Source organism: Eublepharis macularius, chromosome 3, assembly GCF_028583425.1.
Source record: "Eublepharis macularius isolate TG4126 chromosome 3, MPM_Emac_v1.0, whole genome shotgun sequence".
In the NCBI taxonomy this organism is placed as follows: domain Eukaryota; kingdom Metazoa; phylum Chordata; class Lepidosauria; order Squamata; family Eublepharidae; genus Eublepharis; species Eublepharis macularius.
In genome coordinates this window covers 34,827,866-34,846,008 of record NC_072792.1, presented here as the reverse complement: position 1 = coordinate 34,846,008, position 18,143 = coordinate 34,827,866, and positions in this window count along the sequence as shown.

Genomic DNA, 18,143 nt, shown 5'->3' with positions numbered 1-18,143 from the left:
CCAGCGCTACTGCTAGGAAAGCAACTTCAAATAAGGCTTTCTACAACCTCAGTCCAACCTAGAAAATGGTTTCTTACCTCGACACAGGCAATCTGGCCACTTGGATCCATGCCATGGTAACATCGAGACTGGACTAGTGTAATGCACTGTACATAAATATTCCCTCTAAGTTAACTTGGAAACTCCAGTTGATGCAGAACACTACAGATAGTTTATTAGCAGAAGCTAGAAGGAGGATGAATATTACTCCCATTTTCCAGTCTCTCCATTGGCTGCCTACAAGCTCCCAGGCTCAATTCAAAGAATTGGCTATCATGTGCAAAGCTCTTCAGGGCCTTGGTTTGGCATATCTATGCAATCTCCTTGCTCTCCATGTTACACCATGGCAGCTTTGTGCATCTGACACAGCCTTCTGCAGGTGCCACCTTACACATGGACAAAATCAACAGCTGTCTATATATGTGCATTCTCTGTGGTGGCCCTAACTCTATGGAACAGCATATCTGAAGAGGTCAGGAAAGCATCCACTCTCCTGGCTTTCCACAAACAATGCAAAACTGAATTATTCAAGGCAGTTTTCTCATGCCCTCAGAGGACCAGTACATAACTCAGAATACATTCATGGCAGATATGCAGACAGGCATATATGACAATAGGAACTGTAGACTTTACTACTATGTACTGTCTGTTGATGTAAGCATGATCCTACTGGATTTTTTCTATGTTGTTTAATACATCAGTCTTAGAATTGCTTATGCTCAGTTTAGCATTTCCTTCAACTCAGTATTAGATTCTTGCTCGTATTTAAGCTTTGCAAGTTTGCATTTATACCCTCTATTATATAAAAGGCACCACAATACACCAATATGCCAAGTCACGACTTGGAAGAGAACTCACTTGCTAACACCCTCCTGTACCTGAGATTTATTGATGACATTTTCATCATATAAACACATGGGAAAGAAGCACTGGAGGAATTCATCCAGTCCTTCAGCAACTTCCACCACACTATTAATCTGACCATGAATCAAACACAGAAAAAACATTTTCTAGATGCCACTATACTACATGATGGATCCTCAAGAATCACCTTATACCAGAAACCTACTGATTGGTAAACATTTCTTCATGTGCCCACCCCCTCCCTGGGAGCTGAACAGAGACTTAGGACTCTTATCTCTCTACAGATGCTAATTTCCCAAAATAACAGTACCCGACATAAAATGTAACTAGTAACATTAACCATGAAACTTGAACTACAGCCAAGGCATAAAAAACCCTAAGCTATAAGAATACCCAATCAGTTTCTAAACTGCCTTTGACTCACGAGGCAGATAAGAAGGAACATTCCTGCTATGACTATTTTGTTGAAGTGGGGTAGGGCAGAAACAAGTATAGGGCCTTCTATGGCTGTAACATTCCCTCTCTTTGATCTGGCCTTTCCAGGTGCTATTCACGACCCTTCTTTCCTGAAATTCCTATGCTAGTTGTCTCCATTCCCATGAGATCTCCCCAGGTCCATTCCAAATACATTCACAGGCTGTATTCCCTCTGCCTGTAAAGCCCTACTGCAGGAGGCCCCAAATCTTTGGAGCTGATATAGCATAGTGGTTGAGTCATTGAGTAGTGATGCAGCACTTCACTGGTTTGAATCTCATTACTGCCAAGAACTCACCAGGAGGTCTCAGGTAAGCCATGCCTCTGCGCCCCAACTGCATTGTGGAGATAGTAACACTGACTTTGTTCACTGCTCTGAGTGGGCCAGAAGAGCAGTATATAAATGACTTTGTTGTTGCTGCTGCTGCTGCTGCTGCTGTTGAGCCTTTGGGCACCTTTGGAATTCTGACAAAGGGAGGTAGGCACAACTACAAAATGGACACCACAAGAGGCAGACCCAACTACAAAATGGCTGCCACAGGAGGCAGAGGGGCACACACAGAGGATGCCTGAGAGCAGTGGAGAAGAAGGATATTTAAAAATACACTAGGATAGAAGAGGGGAGAGAGAATAGAACAAATGCTGTTCTATTAAAATGTTATTTTAATCTGCATGACCTATCAGATCTTCAGGGGCCTATCGGAAGCCTTGCTGGGTAAAAGCCCCGCTTAGCCCCACCCACTGTCTAAACACAGTTGGCAGGCACCAAGAAACATGTTGACAGGTGCCATGGCACCCATGGGGACTCCTGCCCTACTGTGTCCAGAGCCAATAGCCTCAGGAAGATGGAGCAGTAGTGAGAACAGTGATCAAGGAGGAGATTATAAAGGTGAAGAAGACAGAGGAGGAGGAGAAGCGCAGAGCAAAACAAACAGGAAGGAAGAATGATGACATTGACCCAGAGTTAGTTTTACCATAAAACTGTGTCCTGGAGAGCAATAAAATTAACAATCAGTTTGTAAACAATCATGCCGAATTCTATGCAGAAGTTTCAGCACGTAAAACCATGGAAAACAGACAGCTCTGATTATGAGACTTATGAAGTGTGTTAATAATGCAGCTACTGACAGACATTTAAACCGATCCCCTCTGGCAATGCCTGAACAGCGTATCTGCTCTGCTGCCTTGCCCATGTACTGCAACAGCTGCAGATGGATGTTAGCTGGCAACGTAAGTGCTTCTTTGCAGTTTTCACCATCCCACAGGCTGAAAAGCAACGGTGGCTGTGTGGAGGTTGGTTTTCCTGATGAGTGACAGAGCCTAGCAGACATCGCCGTGCTGCCAAGCTGGTGGTGCTCTTTTTGCTCCTGCATTGCCAGCGTACCTTGGCAAGAAGACAAGACATAATAAATTGTATTGGATGGAGGCCATAATTTTATTTAAATCTACAGCAAGGAACCCAATTAACCCAAGTGAGCCTTTATAAACTTTCCCAGCATGGTCTAACATTCCTCCAGCACAGGGGTATTCCAACGATCTTCTGCTGAACCCTGAAGCCAATGCTTATCAGGACGGAGTTCGCTGAGTAGAGGATTGGTTGAAGCAAATAAATGTCCCTGAGAGAAAGCTTATCAGCCACCATTTGTCAGGTTTTAATGTGGGATGGGTTCTGGCAGCCAGGTTTGGCTTTCAATCCACAAAGGACAAGCACAGGTGTGGAGGGGAAACCATATTCATCCTGCATGAACATGCGAAGTTGCCTTATATTGAATCAGACCTTTGATATACCAAGCTTGGTATTGTCTACTTCGAAGGGCAGCAACTATCCAGGATCTCTGGAAGAGGACTTTCGCAGATTCTGCACCTGATCCTGAACTGTTGCTGATCTTCTGCACATGCCACAGCCCCTTCCCCTTGACTCTCTGGTTTCAGGAGCAAAGGGCCAAAGCAAACATGCCCACAAGACAACAGAAGAAATGCAGAAAGAGGGCAGAGCCTGTTGCCACTCCAGAGGTCAGTTGCTTGGAATGAAGAGCAAGTTCTGAGCTTAGAGGGCCTGTTATGGACAGGGCTTGGTCTTGGACATTAGCTGAGCAGGCACACTTGACACCAGAGTCTAGATGATGCTCTTGACTCCACTAACTGGTGGGTAAACAGAGTTGGTGCTGCATCCCAGGTGGCTTTCTTAAAACCAAGATCTGGACCCTAAGACTTGCCTCCATTTTGTATGTTGTGTGGTAAAGGCAGATGTAGGGCTTCAAGCCCTAGAATGCATTGCGAGGCTTGCAGTGGCCAGGTGGTGCAGATGGGAAGACAATCAAACCTGGCTAATGGATCTCCAGTAATCTACAGATGCATGGACTGCAAATTATTTCCCTTCTTTTCCAGTAGACTTTTCCAACTCTGTGAAAATGTAGTCCCATGGATTAATAGCCATGTGAGTGAGAAGGTTGCCATGAGGGCAAAACTGCACATCTCTCCCTCTCAGCAGGACTTCTCTTAACGAAGAGGCAGGAAAGAATTTCCCCCTTCCCTCCCCTCCTCACTGCAGTCTTACAACCACATGTCTCTTAGATCACACGAGTCCCATAGGATTGCCAAATCTGGATTATTAAATGCTTGGGGATTAGGGAGTGGAGCTTGGGTGATTGATGTTTGGGGAGGGGAGGTATCCCAGTGAGGCACAGTACAGTCAAGCCTCCAAAGCAGCCATTTTCTCCAGTGGAATTGATCTCCATTGTTTGGAGATCAGCTGCTGTTCCAGGAGATCTCCAAGCTCCACCTGGAGGCTGGCAACCCTATCTCATGGATAAACTTTTCCCAGGATCAGAAAGGACTGCTGGAGAGGAGGTGAACATGGGCAAGATTTCTGAAGATCACCGGATCCAGCCTATCCATTGAAATTAAGAGAATGTTTCATACATTCTAACGAGAAAGCCTTATCCAGATGTACCCCCAATACACAAATAAACAAGACATATTAAGGAGTCAATGCGGGATACATGTGGGGTATGTAAATGACATGATATCCTCCAGTTCTTCAGGTCAATGTCTTTTCCAATAACCAGGTCAGCAGGCTGCACTTTCTTCTTGGCTCACCCTCTTCTTAATTGCCCAAGAAGCAAAACTATCAATAGCTAGCATTAGAAGTCCAGTCATCCAATTCTGTTTCATTCCTCATGGTTGTTTATTTATGCTAATGATACTGATTTGTATGAAATCTTAATTGGACAACAAGGTTTGCTTAGAAGATCAGTAATAAGTCATGTGTTTATTAACTAGATGAAAGGCATGGCCAATGAAAAACATCCTGTTTCATTTGTTCCTTACACACTGAGTAACATTTTAAGATGCAGTATACTGAACGCTATTTCTCTGTCACCATCTGCATTTTTCCAGAGTTCCACACAAGAGATTTCATCTGACCAGAACTTGCAGAGGTAAGGAGTCACATTAGTTATTTGAAGTTTATTTTTTTTTATTTTACTTTGTTTATACCCCACCTTTCTTCCCAATGGGGACCCAAATCTGTTTATATCATTCTCCTCTCCGCTGTTTATCCTCCCAACAACCCTGTGAGGAAGATTAGACTGCCCAAGGAGTTGGCCCAAGGTCATCCAGCAAGCTTCCTGGCTGAGTGGAGATTAGAACCTGGGTCTTCCAGGTCCTAGTCTGATACTCTAACAACTATACTACGCTGGCCAAAAAGAACCAATTACTTCCAAAATAATCTACCATCTTGAGCAGCAGCAGACTTAGTGTAATAAAAATCATGTCCCTGTCGATAAGCATTTCCTTGAAATAACGTTTCTGTCCTGATTACTGACTCACACAGACTGCAGGCAGGGGAAGTTCCCTAGTTGTCAGAGCAGGTCAAATCGTGGTTCCAAGGTTCAGGCATGGGTTAGAAAACACTCACAGCTTTGAGTCCAAAGTGGGTATCCAGAATCAAGTCCACAATCACAGGCCACAGTTAGACACAAGGGAATCTGTTCCAAACACAAGCAGCCAAGTCAATAGAAAGCCAACACAATGCTTCCACACAGCCATTCCTTTCTCTGCTGCTTTTAAGTCTCGTGCTGCTCAGCCATCTGTGCTGCATTATGTACCTGCTTGCTTTCTCAGCCCTGCTCCTGTGAGTACTCATCTTCACTGTTGATGCTGGGCCAATGCTGAGCTGCTAGCTAAGCTCTGCATCTTCTGGCTTGAAGGGCTCTTCTTGTGGTCCTCGGATGGCATTCCTGAGGCACTGGTGACGAGGGAGGGAGAGCTGGTTGGTGCCTGGCTCCCTGTTGCCAGCCCAGGGCTGGGAAGCTGAGGGGCCACTGTGCTGGGACCTGGCTGTGGGTCTATGTCATATCCTTCTGAGACTGCCTCCTCCTACTGTGCCTGTGCCACTGGACATGGATCTGGGTCAGGTTTGCCAGCTGCCTCTTCCACTGTATCTCTTTGCTCCGCTGGGCTGGTCCACAACAGATCCATAGATCCTATTCCTATTCTTCCACTCCACCAAGCAACTAGTGCATGTGCAAAGCACATCAAGCACATCTACTTAGGACTAGACATGGGCATGGAACAAAACAAAAAAAATGAAAACCACGAACCACAGAACTGGACCAGTTACGAACCAGTTTGTGGTTCGTGGTTTGTGGGGTTTAAATGCCCCTTTCTGGCCTTAACAACAGCAGGGGAAGGGGCATTTAACAGTTTAAAGGGCCCTTTCCTGCCTTGCAAGTGGCAGGTCCCTTTAAACTATCTGCTGGCAGGCGGCAGGGGGGATCCCCCTCCCCCGCAGCCTGCCAGTTGATAGTTTAAAGGGACCTGCTGCAGCAGGGCCCTTAAAAGGGCAGTTTAAATGGTCATTTCCCTGGGGAAATGGCCATTTAAATGGCCCCTGTAAATACGACCCAACAAACCAGCATGGAAAGGAGCTTCCACGAACCCTGGTTCGCAAACCCCAAACTGGTCTGGTTTGTGGGGGGGGGGGTTGGGTCATATTTAGGTTCGTGCCCATCTCTACTTAGGACCATTTACAATTGTTTAGGTTGTGTGTTTGTGTGATTGGCCCAAGGTCAGCCTACAAGCTTCCATGGCAGAGTGAAATTTTGAATCCGAGTGCCCCAGATCCCAGTCTGATACTATAACCGCTACAATAGATGAGGACAGTTCTGCAGCAGGAAGCAAATGTGAAAACATTTCTCTAAAGGCTCCAAGTTTAAAACCAGTTTTTCATGGTACTCTTTTCCCATCTCTTGCCTACTTGATATCTACAAGGCTGGTGTTAGTACAATATGTTAAAAAAAATCAAACACTTGCCTGATGCATCCATTTTGCAAATCAGTTGTTTGATGTTACTTACGAAGCCCCAGTAGGGGTGAAAACACAATGCTGGCTTTTTAGCTCACATATCTTTGACCGATTTTCATTCCACGGAAATAGAGAAGAGTTGAGTAGGTAATACATTCAGTACTACTTTAAAAAAAAAAAGGTCAACCCCGGTGTGACACAAATTAAGGCTTTATGATCCTGTGATAACTGTCAGTTTTCTGACTTCTATCAATCTAAAACTTAACCTTCAAGACTAGAAACATAATACAGAATTTGAAGGAGCAAATTATTCAAGCAAAGTGATAGCAACTCTGTTTCAAATGGGTTTAGATCTCTGGAGAGGAATTCTCAAGAGATTTAAAAACACAGTGCTGGCTTAAAACGCCTTGCCCTTCTTCCCAGGAATCACATTTGTATTATGTAAAGCAGCGCTGTTCTTACTAGCATACATTCTCAAACAATTTCTCCAATTGTATTTTTATGGCTTTTGATCACATCACAGCCAGTTTTTTCTCTCCCCCCCACATGAGTATAGAAAGTAACTGTGAAAAGGAATCTTGTTAAAAAGAGTACCATGAAAGATACTCATGCAAAGTTAGATAAAATGACTCCTAAGTACCTGGTCATTTGTGCAAGAGTTACCAGTTCAACTGGCAACATGCTTGTCTGCATGATTTGGAACTTTGCCTTCAGTGAAGTTTGTGTACAGTTTTGCATGTGAGTAGGAACTGTGCAACCAGTCCGGTGACCACATGTGGGTTGGGGTCAAGTTTGTCACCAGTCCAATCCCTCTCAGATTCCCAGGGCTGCTGAAAAGAGGTCAAATTCCATGCACTGAAAAGAAGTCAAATTCCATGCACTGTGTTCATCCTGGGGCTCAGGGAGTTGGCTAAATCGAGTGATTTGAACTGGATCTGGGTAGTGAAACTCTAGACAATCGGTTTCATCCAAGAATACTTAAGAGTTACATTACCAATACATTACCTATGGAGAACATGTGACAAAAGTCACATCTAGATCAGCAACTGCTTTAGTGCTAGCTCACTGGTGTGTGTGTGTGTGGGGGGGCACTTTAGTTTTGTCTAAACCCTCAGCAGCTCACCTTGAAAAGATTGTTTTTGCAAGTGTTCCTGTCAAACAAAAAAAAATCTCAAGGAGTTTTTCAAGCTCTCTGCTTGCTACAAACAAATGAGTGAAATGCACCTTTCCTTCTCTTACCACAACAAAACCTAACTTTTAGAAATGGAGAGGGAGTACCCGGAAGCGGAGAAAAACATTAATTTCGGGGTGGTGGGCTATATTCACAGCTCTCAAATTCCATTTAACATTGCTGCTGCCGTCTCTTAGCGTTACTGTAATGAGATCTCCCCACCCCTTACCACTTTCCCAAGGAAGTTAACTTTCAGTTTGCACCAATAGAACAGAACTTGGCCCCCCTCACTTATCTTAAAAGCTTCTTCAGGTCCCCAGTTACACAACCTCCTTTGAAAAGCACCTGACATTTTATCTCTTGTCATTTTTGTTTCTGAGAACAAAAGCTTTGGAATCCTTTCACTTTTTCATATAAGGGAATATATGTGTACCCTGTAATAATAATAAGAAAAAAAACCCTCTATAGTCTTTACAAAAAATGTCTTCCAGGCATGAAGTCAAAGCCTTACCACCCCATCACGTAAGAAAGGAAAACATTTCAAGAGTTCTTTTGATAGTTAGCTGAGTGATGAAAGAACTTGCTGTGACCCCTTCTTTATTTCTTGTAATTATAAGCTTTGGATGGCAGTGTTTCTCTAGATAGTACAGTACAAAGACTTGGGCATGAATTCTGCCTAGGGTGCGAGTGCACCTTCAAAACATTAGCCCGAGATGTTCCAGTTTCTGTGCCAAGGAAAGAGAAGTTGTGGGTTCATCACTTATTTTGCTGATATGTCAGACTCATTCTTCTTCAAGCTCTGGGCTAAACGGCAGGGACGAAATTAACAGCATTGAAAGAAAAGACACACACCATGAAATCTTAAGGACTGAGAGTAAGCCTCAGTGAATAGACTTGAGTAGGCTACTGAGTGGCCCCATTTAACATTGTTCCATTAAATGTGTGGGTATGGAATGACAGTGATACAGGGTGATTCAGTGAAGCCCCAAACCCTGCACTTAGGAAGTTATATGACTCCCTTGGGCAATACTTCTGGTTTGCACCGTACTGATCCATTTCAAAGGATTCTGCACAATAGAAACTTCCATTTTCTTTTAAAAGATTGCTTGTCCGGACATCAAATATTGAAGCCGATTCCTTCCTGAAGAACGTGTAAATACGTAGTGTTGATGGAGAGAAGTGAGAAAGATCTTCAGGTCTCACAGGCATCAAGCTAGAAGTGGCTGAGTCACATCTGAACTAAGTTTGTTCTTCTTTCCTGGGCAGGGTCAGAGGCACTCCTGGTGGGGAGAAGGGGGAAGATCTTGGTGGTAGCAGGGTAGCAGCATCTTGGCTACATCTGGTTCTTCTCTCCTTTTGAGGCCAAAGGCACAACCTGAAGGACAAGAGCCAAAGGGCTGTTGGCCCTTGGCTCTTAGCCCCTGATTTGCAGGCTGGCTGTGTTAGGCAGCCTCATTGATCCAGATCAGCCCAGGATGTCTTTGTTTTGCTTGCTTAATTGTATCCTCCGCTGACATGGAGTACTTGTACTTCAGTGTTTTTTGGTGAGCTACTTTGAGTCCCTTTGGGGAGGAAAATGGCATACAAATGCAAGAAACAAAACAAAATGAAATACATTAGATAAAAAATCTAAACGAATATCCCTATTTGTAGCCATTTATGGATGTTTTTTTGTAAAAATAAATAAACAAAATGCCATTCATTTTCATTTGTTGTTCTGGCACCTGGAGATCTAGAAGAAAGGAAATACAGAGTTCAAACTAAAGAGGAAGAGAGATTCTGTAGTTTGCAGATCAGCTAAACATAAAACCAGCATTATGAATATTTGAAGTTCAAGTGTTGATCACCTTTCTTTGCAAAATCACAGCACCCCAACAGGAGATAACACATATTCTCACTTAGAATATATTTGTTGTTGCTTTTAATCTATGTCTGTTGCCTAATTCAATCTTTGTGTAGCTGGTATGCATCCATAACTATAGCCTACTTTGCCATTTCCAGTATTGCTGGGGTCACGAGGGGTAAACCATTTTTTCAGGCTGATAGGCATGAAATCATATTTTCACAGGCCAATTTATTTATTTATTTGGGAGGGGGTAAATAATACAACCAGAAGAAACTTTTGTTCAGCACATGGCCAAACTTACGGTGCAATGGAGGGGAAAAACTTTATAATACATACAGTCACAAAGAAGCAAGACGTAGAGAAGTGGCAGAAGACTGTACAGCCTCAGTTTAAAAGCTTCCCGAATCAATATTTTTGCATTGCTATCTGAAGTGGTGCAGAATAAATGGCAAGCTTGTTAAGCAGATCTTAAAATATTGCTGAAGCAGTTATGCAACAAATGGTAGCAGGAGAACAAGTAGCTAGACTAAAGTTATATTCACAAGGCACGGTTTGGTCCAGGCTCAAGTATTTTACCTTAGATGCCTTGAAACTGTTGTAGAGTTGCTGCTTCCTATAAAGCATGGCTAATGTAAGAATCCCCAGAACATCAGAGAGTGACATGACGAGTGTCACCTCAAAGAAATGATGCTTCAGTCATTCTCAAACGACTTCCATGTTCTTCTGTTACTGGCTTAAGATCAGCAGCAGTGCACAGGTCCTTAAATATATTGGGTTGTATGCAGGGTTTTTTCTGGGGAAAGAGGTGGTGGAACTCAGTGTGTTGCAAGCACAGGGGGCAACTCCTGGCAGGAGGTGGTGCCCCTGGTACCACATGCATGCGCGCAAAGTGTGTGCACACTCCTAGGACCACACATTGATGTCACTTTGGATCAGCTGGAACAAGGGGGGAGTTTTTTGAAGTTTAAATCACCCACAGCGAAAATGGTCACATGGCCAGTGGCCCCACCTCCTGATCTCCAGACATATGGGAGTATAGAGTGCCCTCTGCGAGTGGCGTGGAGGGCAATCACCGGCCATGTGACCATTTTCAAGAGGTGCTGGAACTCCGTTCCCCCGTGTTCCAGCTGAAAAAAAGCCCTGGTTGAATCCAACATGCTGAGTGGAATGTGTGGAACTGGCCTTTCCTGCATCCTTCACCCACCCTAGCCCCCTGCTCCCTCCCAGTGCTGGTCAGGGATTGGAGAACAGTGTTGTGCACAGTTTTGCAGTGTTGTGCACAATATGTGGGTCTCTGGTGGGAGAAGGAGAGCAACAGTGGATACCTCTCAACTGTCAGGTTCTGACTATGTTTTGTGTATGTGTAAACCAAAGGGACTCCATTTTAATCCTGTCAGTATCTTAAGTGCTTCTTTTGCAGGTGGTAAGCAGTTCACTGGAAGATCACAGGGAGAAGAGAAATGTTTTGTTTACAGCCTTTCAAACCTTGAGAAGTTTTCACTTTCTCACCCTCGGGCCAATTGTTTTGAGAACTGTGGGGGAGGATGGGGCCTGCAGGGAATTGCTATTCTGTACCTCAGCTTTTACCTGTCATTCGTAACAATGCTCCAATATCAGCCAAGATCCTTGTATCTTGGATTGTGGACTATAATGGTTGTTTATATTCAGTAAACCTTTTGAAATTGATGGACTCTTGTCTCATTGCAAGGGGTAGTCTGGATTGCAACTTTTAGCAAGCCACAGTCTGACATCAACAAGCAGGCAAGATTAATATACAAATGAGCTAGCAAGGAAAAAATAAAGCCTGCTAACACAACTACCTGAGTGGCCCCAACAGTAACTGGGCCTTCCTGAGTCCAGCCCACTCTCCCCGAGGGATCCTTTCCTGCAAGCAGCTCCACACAGCTCCTGGGATAAGAGTGCCTTCCACTGTCAAGGAGGATTTACATTAATTTTCTCAAGGCCCATCCTCCTTAGTGATGTTTGCCTTTCTTTTCCCTCCAATTTCACCTGGCTCTATCTAGGGTTGCCAACTCTAGATTGGGAAATTCTTTGAGATTTGAGGGTGGAGCTTGAAGAAAGCAGGGTTTGGGACCTCAGTATGGTTTAACACCATCAAGTTCACTGTCCAAAGCTGCCATTTCCCCCAGGGGAACTGATATCTGAGCTCTGGAGACCAGTGGTAATTCTGAGAGATCCCCAGGCCCCACTTGGAGGTTGGCAAGCCAACTGGGGGTATCTGGGAAATTTGGGCTCTGAGGGAAAATCCCAGCAAGGCACCAGGTCTCCAAGTGAGAGAGGGAGAGAATGCTCTGAAAATTAGCCTTGGGCTTAGGAGAGGTAAGGCAAAGTTCAGGTCATAGCTCAGAGCTCAGCTACAAGAGACAAATTACACGAGGAGGAGCATGTGAAGGGAGTCACAATATTAGCTGGGAAGCTGAGTTTTAAAAGGGATCGGAAGGCTTTGTCAATTTCCCCCCTCTACAGAGCCAGGGAGATGCTGATCAGAGGGTTTGTTTATTTCCTCTTTGCTTCCTAGAAGGGGAGGTGAAACTGACAGAGCCATTGGAAGGCAAAGAGGAAATTAACAATCCCTCTGAGCAGTGAGCTCCCTGGCTCTGTAGAGAGGAAAAATTGACAAAGCCTTCTGATCTCTTTTAAAACTCAGCTTCCTGGCTAACATTGCAACTCCCTTCACATGCTCCACCTCATGTAATTCGTCTCTTGTAGCTTGGCTCTCAGGAACCCATTTTTCATGACATGTTTTTAATGGAATGGAATGAATGGTAAGTTGCCTTCAGCCTCAGAGGGAAAGGTGGCATATAAATATTTAAATTAATAAATATTGACTCCATGAATTATTGTCCAATGTTATCTATAAAACAATTATGCATGTGAGGTTTAGGTCAGGCAGTGAGATTTGCTTAAGATCTCCCAGTAAGACTGAAGCCTGAACAATGGTGAACTTAGTTCTAATTGGCTGAAACCTAATATCTGGTCTTCTTAACCCAAGCCACCCGCCATGTTTTCAAATCGACACTCATGTAAAAAGAAACAAAACACTTTAGAATTTCCTTTGTGGGAGGGAGCAAAAAGAGAGAGAGAATGGCCATGGGGTGAAACGACATGTACATAAAAGACTTTAGCCAGTTGCAGACACTGTGGCATTTCTTGTCTCCTCTCTTGGCAAATAAAACGCAACCCTTGTCGTAAACAGCTGTTTCTCTTTGCCATATAGACAAAATACTGTGCATTGTTCAACAACAGAGTTGTTCTATCCGAATTCATAAAATACAATTGTCACTTTTGATTTTAAAATACTAGTGTGTTCTCATTTGGATGCGCTTAGATTTTGTTCTATTCTTCTGGAAATTCTGTTTTTAGAAGGGGTAATTAAAACACACATATTCAAAAATCAGCTTAAGCAGCCTAACCTTGTACGTCCTTCCTGCACTTTCCCTTACAATCTTGGCAGGGCAGATTGCCAAGAAGGAGAATATCTTTTCCATGTCTGATGAAGTGGAATTACCTCCTCCCCACTAGATTGCTGCTTGTCGGTGAGGAAACTTGTTCATAATCACTCTACAAGGTGTCAGAAGTGGCTGAATCTGCAGACGGGAAAACCATTAAGAATCTATGAGAGGAAGGCCAAGACAGCCCTGATTATGGGGAGAGGAAGGGGAAAAAGAAGAAACAATCATACCAAAGCCCAACTAGATAAATTGAATTTGGTTAGACAGCCTAACAAAGGCGCATGTAAAAAGAGGCATCTGTTTCCAGCAATTGACTAGAAGTTATGTGGAGCCAAAGTATTTTCAGAGCTGGATGCAACCAATGGTTTTTGGCAAGTTCTTGTCAGAGAATTTATTCCATGAACTACTTTCAACACTCCATTTGGAAGGTACTGTTTCAGTTGGCTCCCTTTTGGTCTGTCTTTGGCTCTAGACTACTTCCCGAGGAGACTGGGACATGTTTGCCAGGCACACTGTTATTATGCTATGTTGGCTATGGGAAATACAAGAATGTGTTGTGTGATGATGACATACAGAATGAGACATTTTCAATAAACTGAAAGAAGAAAATAAATTTGAAAATGAAAGAGATTTATGGAAGAAATAGCTAGCAAGCTGAGAACCTGAAGTTAAAAAAAAAACCCAGAAGGCTTTCTTGGGTTTATTTGATCCTTGTGAAAGCCAGTTTACAGTCATGCTACATTCTGAAATATTACTACTAGACATGGGCATGATCCAAAAAATAATCCCAATTTAGCTGATCGTCATTCCGCGGCGACACCGAACCCAGGTACCTGAACCTCACCGATCAAGTCCCGTTTCTGATACAGATTCAGGAATCGGGAAGGCCGACGTGGGAGGGCGCCCCGCGGTTTCCAGCGCTAAAGGAATGGTGGGTGAGGAGGATGGGGGCCGCCGGGCCCAGCAGGCCCGTGGAGGCAGCGGCGAGCCACCTCCCCTCAGAGGGGGGGTTCTGTCCCTACAGGAGTGTGCCGGTACTGTCACCGGGGGGGGGGAGAACCAGAGGAGATAGCTCCCTACTCCCTAATTCCCTATCAGCTGAAGCGGCAAGTGAGAGCTCGCCTCGTCCCACTCCACCTGTGAGCGGAAAGTGAAACTTTGTTGCGCAGCACATGGCTATTTATAAAGCCTGGGTCTACTACACAGGAGGGCTGTGTTTGGCCGTAAGAGCTGCCTCTCATGCTTTGCAGGGATGAGATTCGAGTGCCCATGGCTACAGAAGAACACCCCCTTCCCCCGCCCTCCCCTCTCTTCTCCCAAATGGACGAGACGAGCACACGCTTTTCTGGCTGCTCCATGGTTGGAAGGAAGCCCTGCTGATCAAGGAAAGCTGGGCTTCCATTCACGTTTCCAGGGCAACAGAAGGAGGGCAAACAGCTCCGGCATTCCCCAGGCTCCATTTCCATGGGGCTCCGTTCCTTCGGGAACAGATGGCTGGCGCCAGACTGTCTGCAGACTGCAATCCCGAATGTAAACCAATTGGTCCGATTGAGACCCGATAGAGCACCCCACCCGAGCGCTGAACCGGGAGCGCTGAACCGATCAGCCCGGTCCCGATGGCGCAAACGCCAAAATCTGGGCAATTTTCAGTCCGTAATTCCCATCGTGCCCATGTCTAATTACTACTAAGTTGTAGTGTTTAAAAAACCTCTTAAATGAACCTGTTAGATGGATGCAACATTCTACTCACACTTTTGGGTATGGAGAGAGGAACTTGAACTTTGGCTACAGAGAAAATGGCAAAGCTAGATGTATTTATTTATTTTTTAAATAAAGTGGAAGAATGTGGTGGTCCAACATCTGGGGAGGGAAGTAGAACTAATGAATTTTTCTACCTGTAATACCCAGGGGGTAATTCACGTAATTGCATCAATCGAAAATAAGAAAGAGAGTCATGGAGGCACCCCTTACAGCTCATTTTTTACAGGCGCAACACACGGAACAAGAGATCAGATGATCAGTTCTTGAGGTGGTCCGGAATAAGGAGAGCAGTTTTCCTGGAAGTCGATTGCTTCGAAGAGAAATGTTCTGGATATTTAAATTAGAAACCATGACTCCTAAGGGCCTAAATGCTGAGTTGGACTTAACATGTTTTCTTTAAGAACTAAACAAGAGTGAAGAGGTCGGTATGGTGTAATCATATAAGATCAGGAAATGCTGTTCTTGAGCATGGGCATTGTCTCCGTCGCGTCTTCTCCAAGTGTGTCCAATGAATAGGAGTTAAGTTGAAAATAAGTAAGTAGTAGCAAAACAGGAGTGTATAAGTAGCAATAGAGTACATTAATGGATGGAATACTTGAATACTTTTATCTGTGTACAGCTATAGCCCCTGAGAAAACTAAGACTGCAAAACAAAATCAGCTAGCAATTTTGTCAGGCTGACCACGAGAGGCGGCTTCCTTACATTCATTGTGAGTGATTCCAGTGGTTCATCATTTGCATCAGTCCCACACCAAGGAAAGTCTCCCTTTCAGGATAAGACACTTCTTTTTCTTCTTCTTCTTTTTTTTTCAAAATGTTTGATTTAACAAATTTATCAACAGTAAACAGTAAACAATAATTGCCTGAAATTTTCTTCAAGTGTAAACTGGACTATATGAATTTAATGGATAGTACCTTGGAACGACTTGGATGATATGAAAACTAGTGTGTAGGAATATTTATATTGATTGGAGTATGCTTTATATAGGCAAGTTTGAATGTTTATAATACTGTTGTTAATGTTCTTGATTGTATATCTATTTGCACATTGCACTTTTCGGTGAACGAAATTAGACGTTGTTGGTCTACATAGTGTTGTGTATGAATTAATTGTATTGATTACCATTTAAGGAGGACCCGTTTCTGTATAGCTTTGCAGGCTATCCTTTAGCCTCTTTAGTGCTTGTTATACTTTTAAGAACATTCTGTTTTCTTTTTTTCTTTTGTTTTATTTTGAAAAAAGGGATTATATTACATAGTTGTATAAATTAGAGATAGTCATATACAGGGCTTTTTTTCAGCTGGAACGCGGTGGAACGGAGTTCCGGAACCTCTTGAAAATGGTCACATGGCTGGTGGCCCCACACCCTGATCTCCAGACAAAGGGGAGTTTAGATGGCTGGAGCAGCGCGGAGGGCAATCTAAACTCCCCTCTGTCTGGAGATCAGGGGGCAGGGCCACCAGCCATGTGACCATTTTCTCTGAGGGCAATCCACTGAGTTCCATGACCTCCTTTCCCAGCAAAAAAAACCCTGGTCGTATATAACAGAATATATAAACGGCAAAATATTTTGCCCCACCATCGTCTTCATCACATTTAAAAAAAAAACACTTTCTGTGAGATACGATAATACTTACTTAAATTAAAATACATTTAATTCAACATTTTATATTCAATATTTTGAATTACATATTTAATAACTGATCTACTTACTGATCGTCATTCTTAGTTGTTCTTAGTTTTCTGCTAAATAAAAAAAGAACATTCTATTTTCTAAGTCCATTGGAAACTATTTGAAATAGCCCCAAAATCATAGTAGACAAGTGTTGGTTATTTACTTCTGTAATGAAAGCACTTTAAAGAAACACATTCTGTGTTTGACACATTAATTTACAGGTTGAAGACTTTTCTGGGTCTTGTAGTCATGCATGGTTTTTTCGCATGTTCAAGCCATGGCAATTAGAAATGTGAAGGTGTCATATAAGGTAATAATTGGCATGAGCAATAGACATCTTAAGTATGAACATAATTTTTGCTGGACTGGTTTGTTAGAGTAGAAGTGACTCAGCATGCCTGGTCCAGGACACTGAGATGGTCGTTATTTTTTCCCCTTCTTATCAGAAGCATACTATTATTTGTGTGATGCTCCTCTACATCTCATTTGAAAGCTTCTTTCCGTCTTCTCTTCCTCCTATTTCTGTGCTTTTGCTCTCCCTTTGCTCCTGGTTTTGCAAAAAAGCAAGATGTTTTCTGCAGAGCTCTTTCATTCAAACATGCCATGAAATAACCCCATTCATATGCAACCAGATTAGCTGGCCACTAGTAATAGGGAATAGTATTATTAGATTGGGTTTCTATGTTTTTCTCCTGCCACTACAGGAATGCAACTTCAATATGTGAATCAGCTTCAATAAAAGTAAGTGTTATCCATTGCTTAAAAAGTATTTCACTTCATGTGATTTCATACTTTCCTGATTGTGCAGCTTTGATAAATTAACTAATATTCCCAATACGGTTAACACTCAGCATCAGGTCACAGAAGTATTTGTGAATGAAGTTCCATGTGGTGAGAAACTTTTGGGTGATCAGCAGTTCAGGGTTCTACAAGATGTTATATTCATTTATTCACAGTCCCTTCTAATGAAATCTCAGCCCAACTGCTCAGCTTCATGATCCTTTAGCAGAGGATGGCTTCTTATTGGAAATGGAGAAGTGGGGGGGGGAGGGCGGGATAAAATATTCGTTGGTACCTGTGACATTCTTATTCTTCTCTGCTACTCTAAATTTAAGAAGAGGCCATTCAGTGCTGTAGACAGAGTGGGTAATAGAGAAGTGGGTGAAGTTACTGAGACAGGTTTGAAAAGGCGGTTTTCTAAGAGGCTGAAGCCACTTAAACACTAAGTATTTCCATCTCATAAAATTTCCCTTCAGGTTTGGCATGCATAGGCAAAGATACTACACTGAAAGTTTGATTTTTTTTTTTTGGCAAATCAGGCATGTACAAGCAGAGGAGGGTAAATTTGCACATTAAAAAAAACCCCAAATCTTAAATGCATCCTTACAATCTTGTTTAAAGAAAGAAAAAAAGCCATAGGAAACAGGAGCAACTAAAAGTTATTTAAAAGACTGACTGCAAAGATCCCATTATCTTTGCTGTTTTCACTTTGTGCTCCATGATGGAGGACAATGCTATGAGGAATTTAGTGG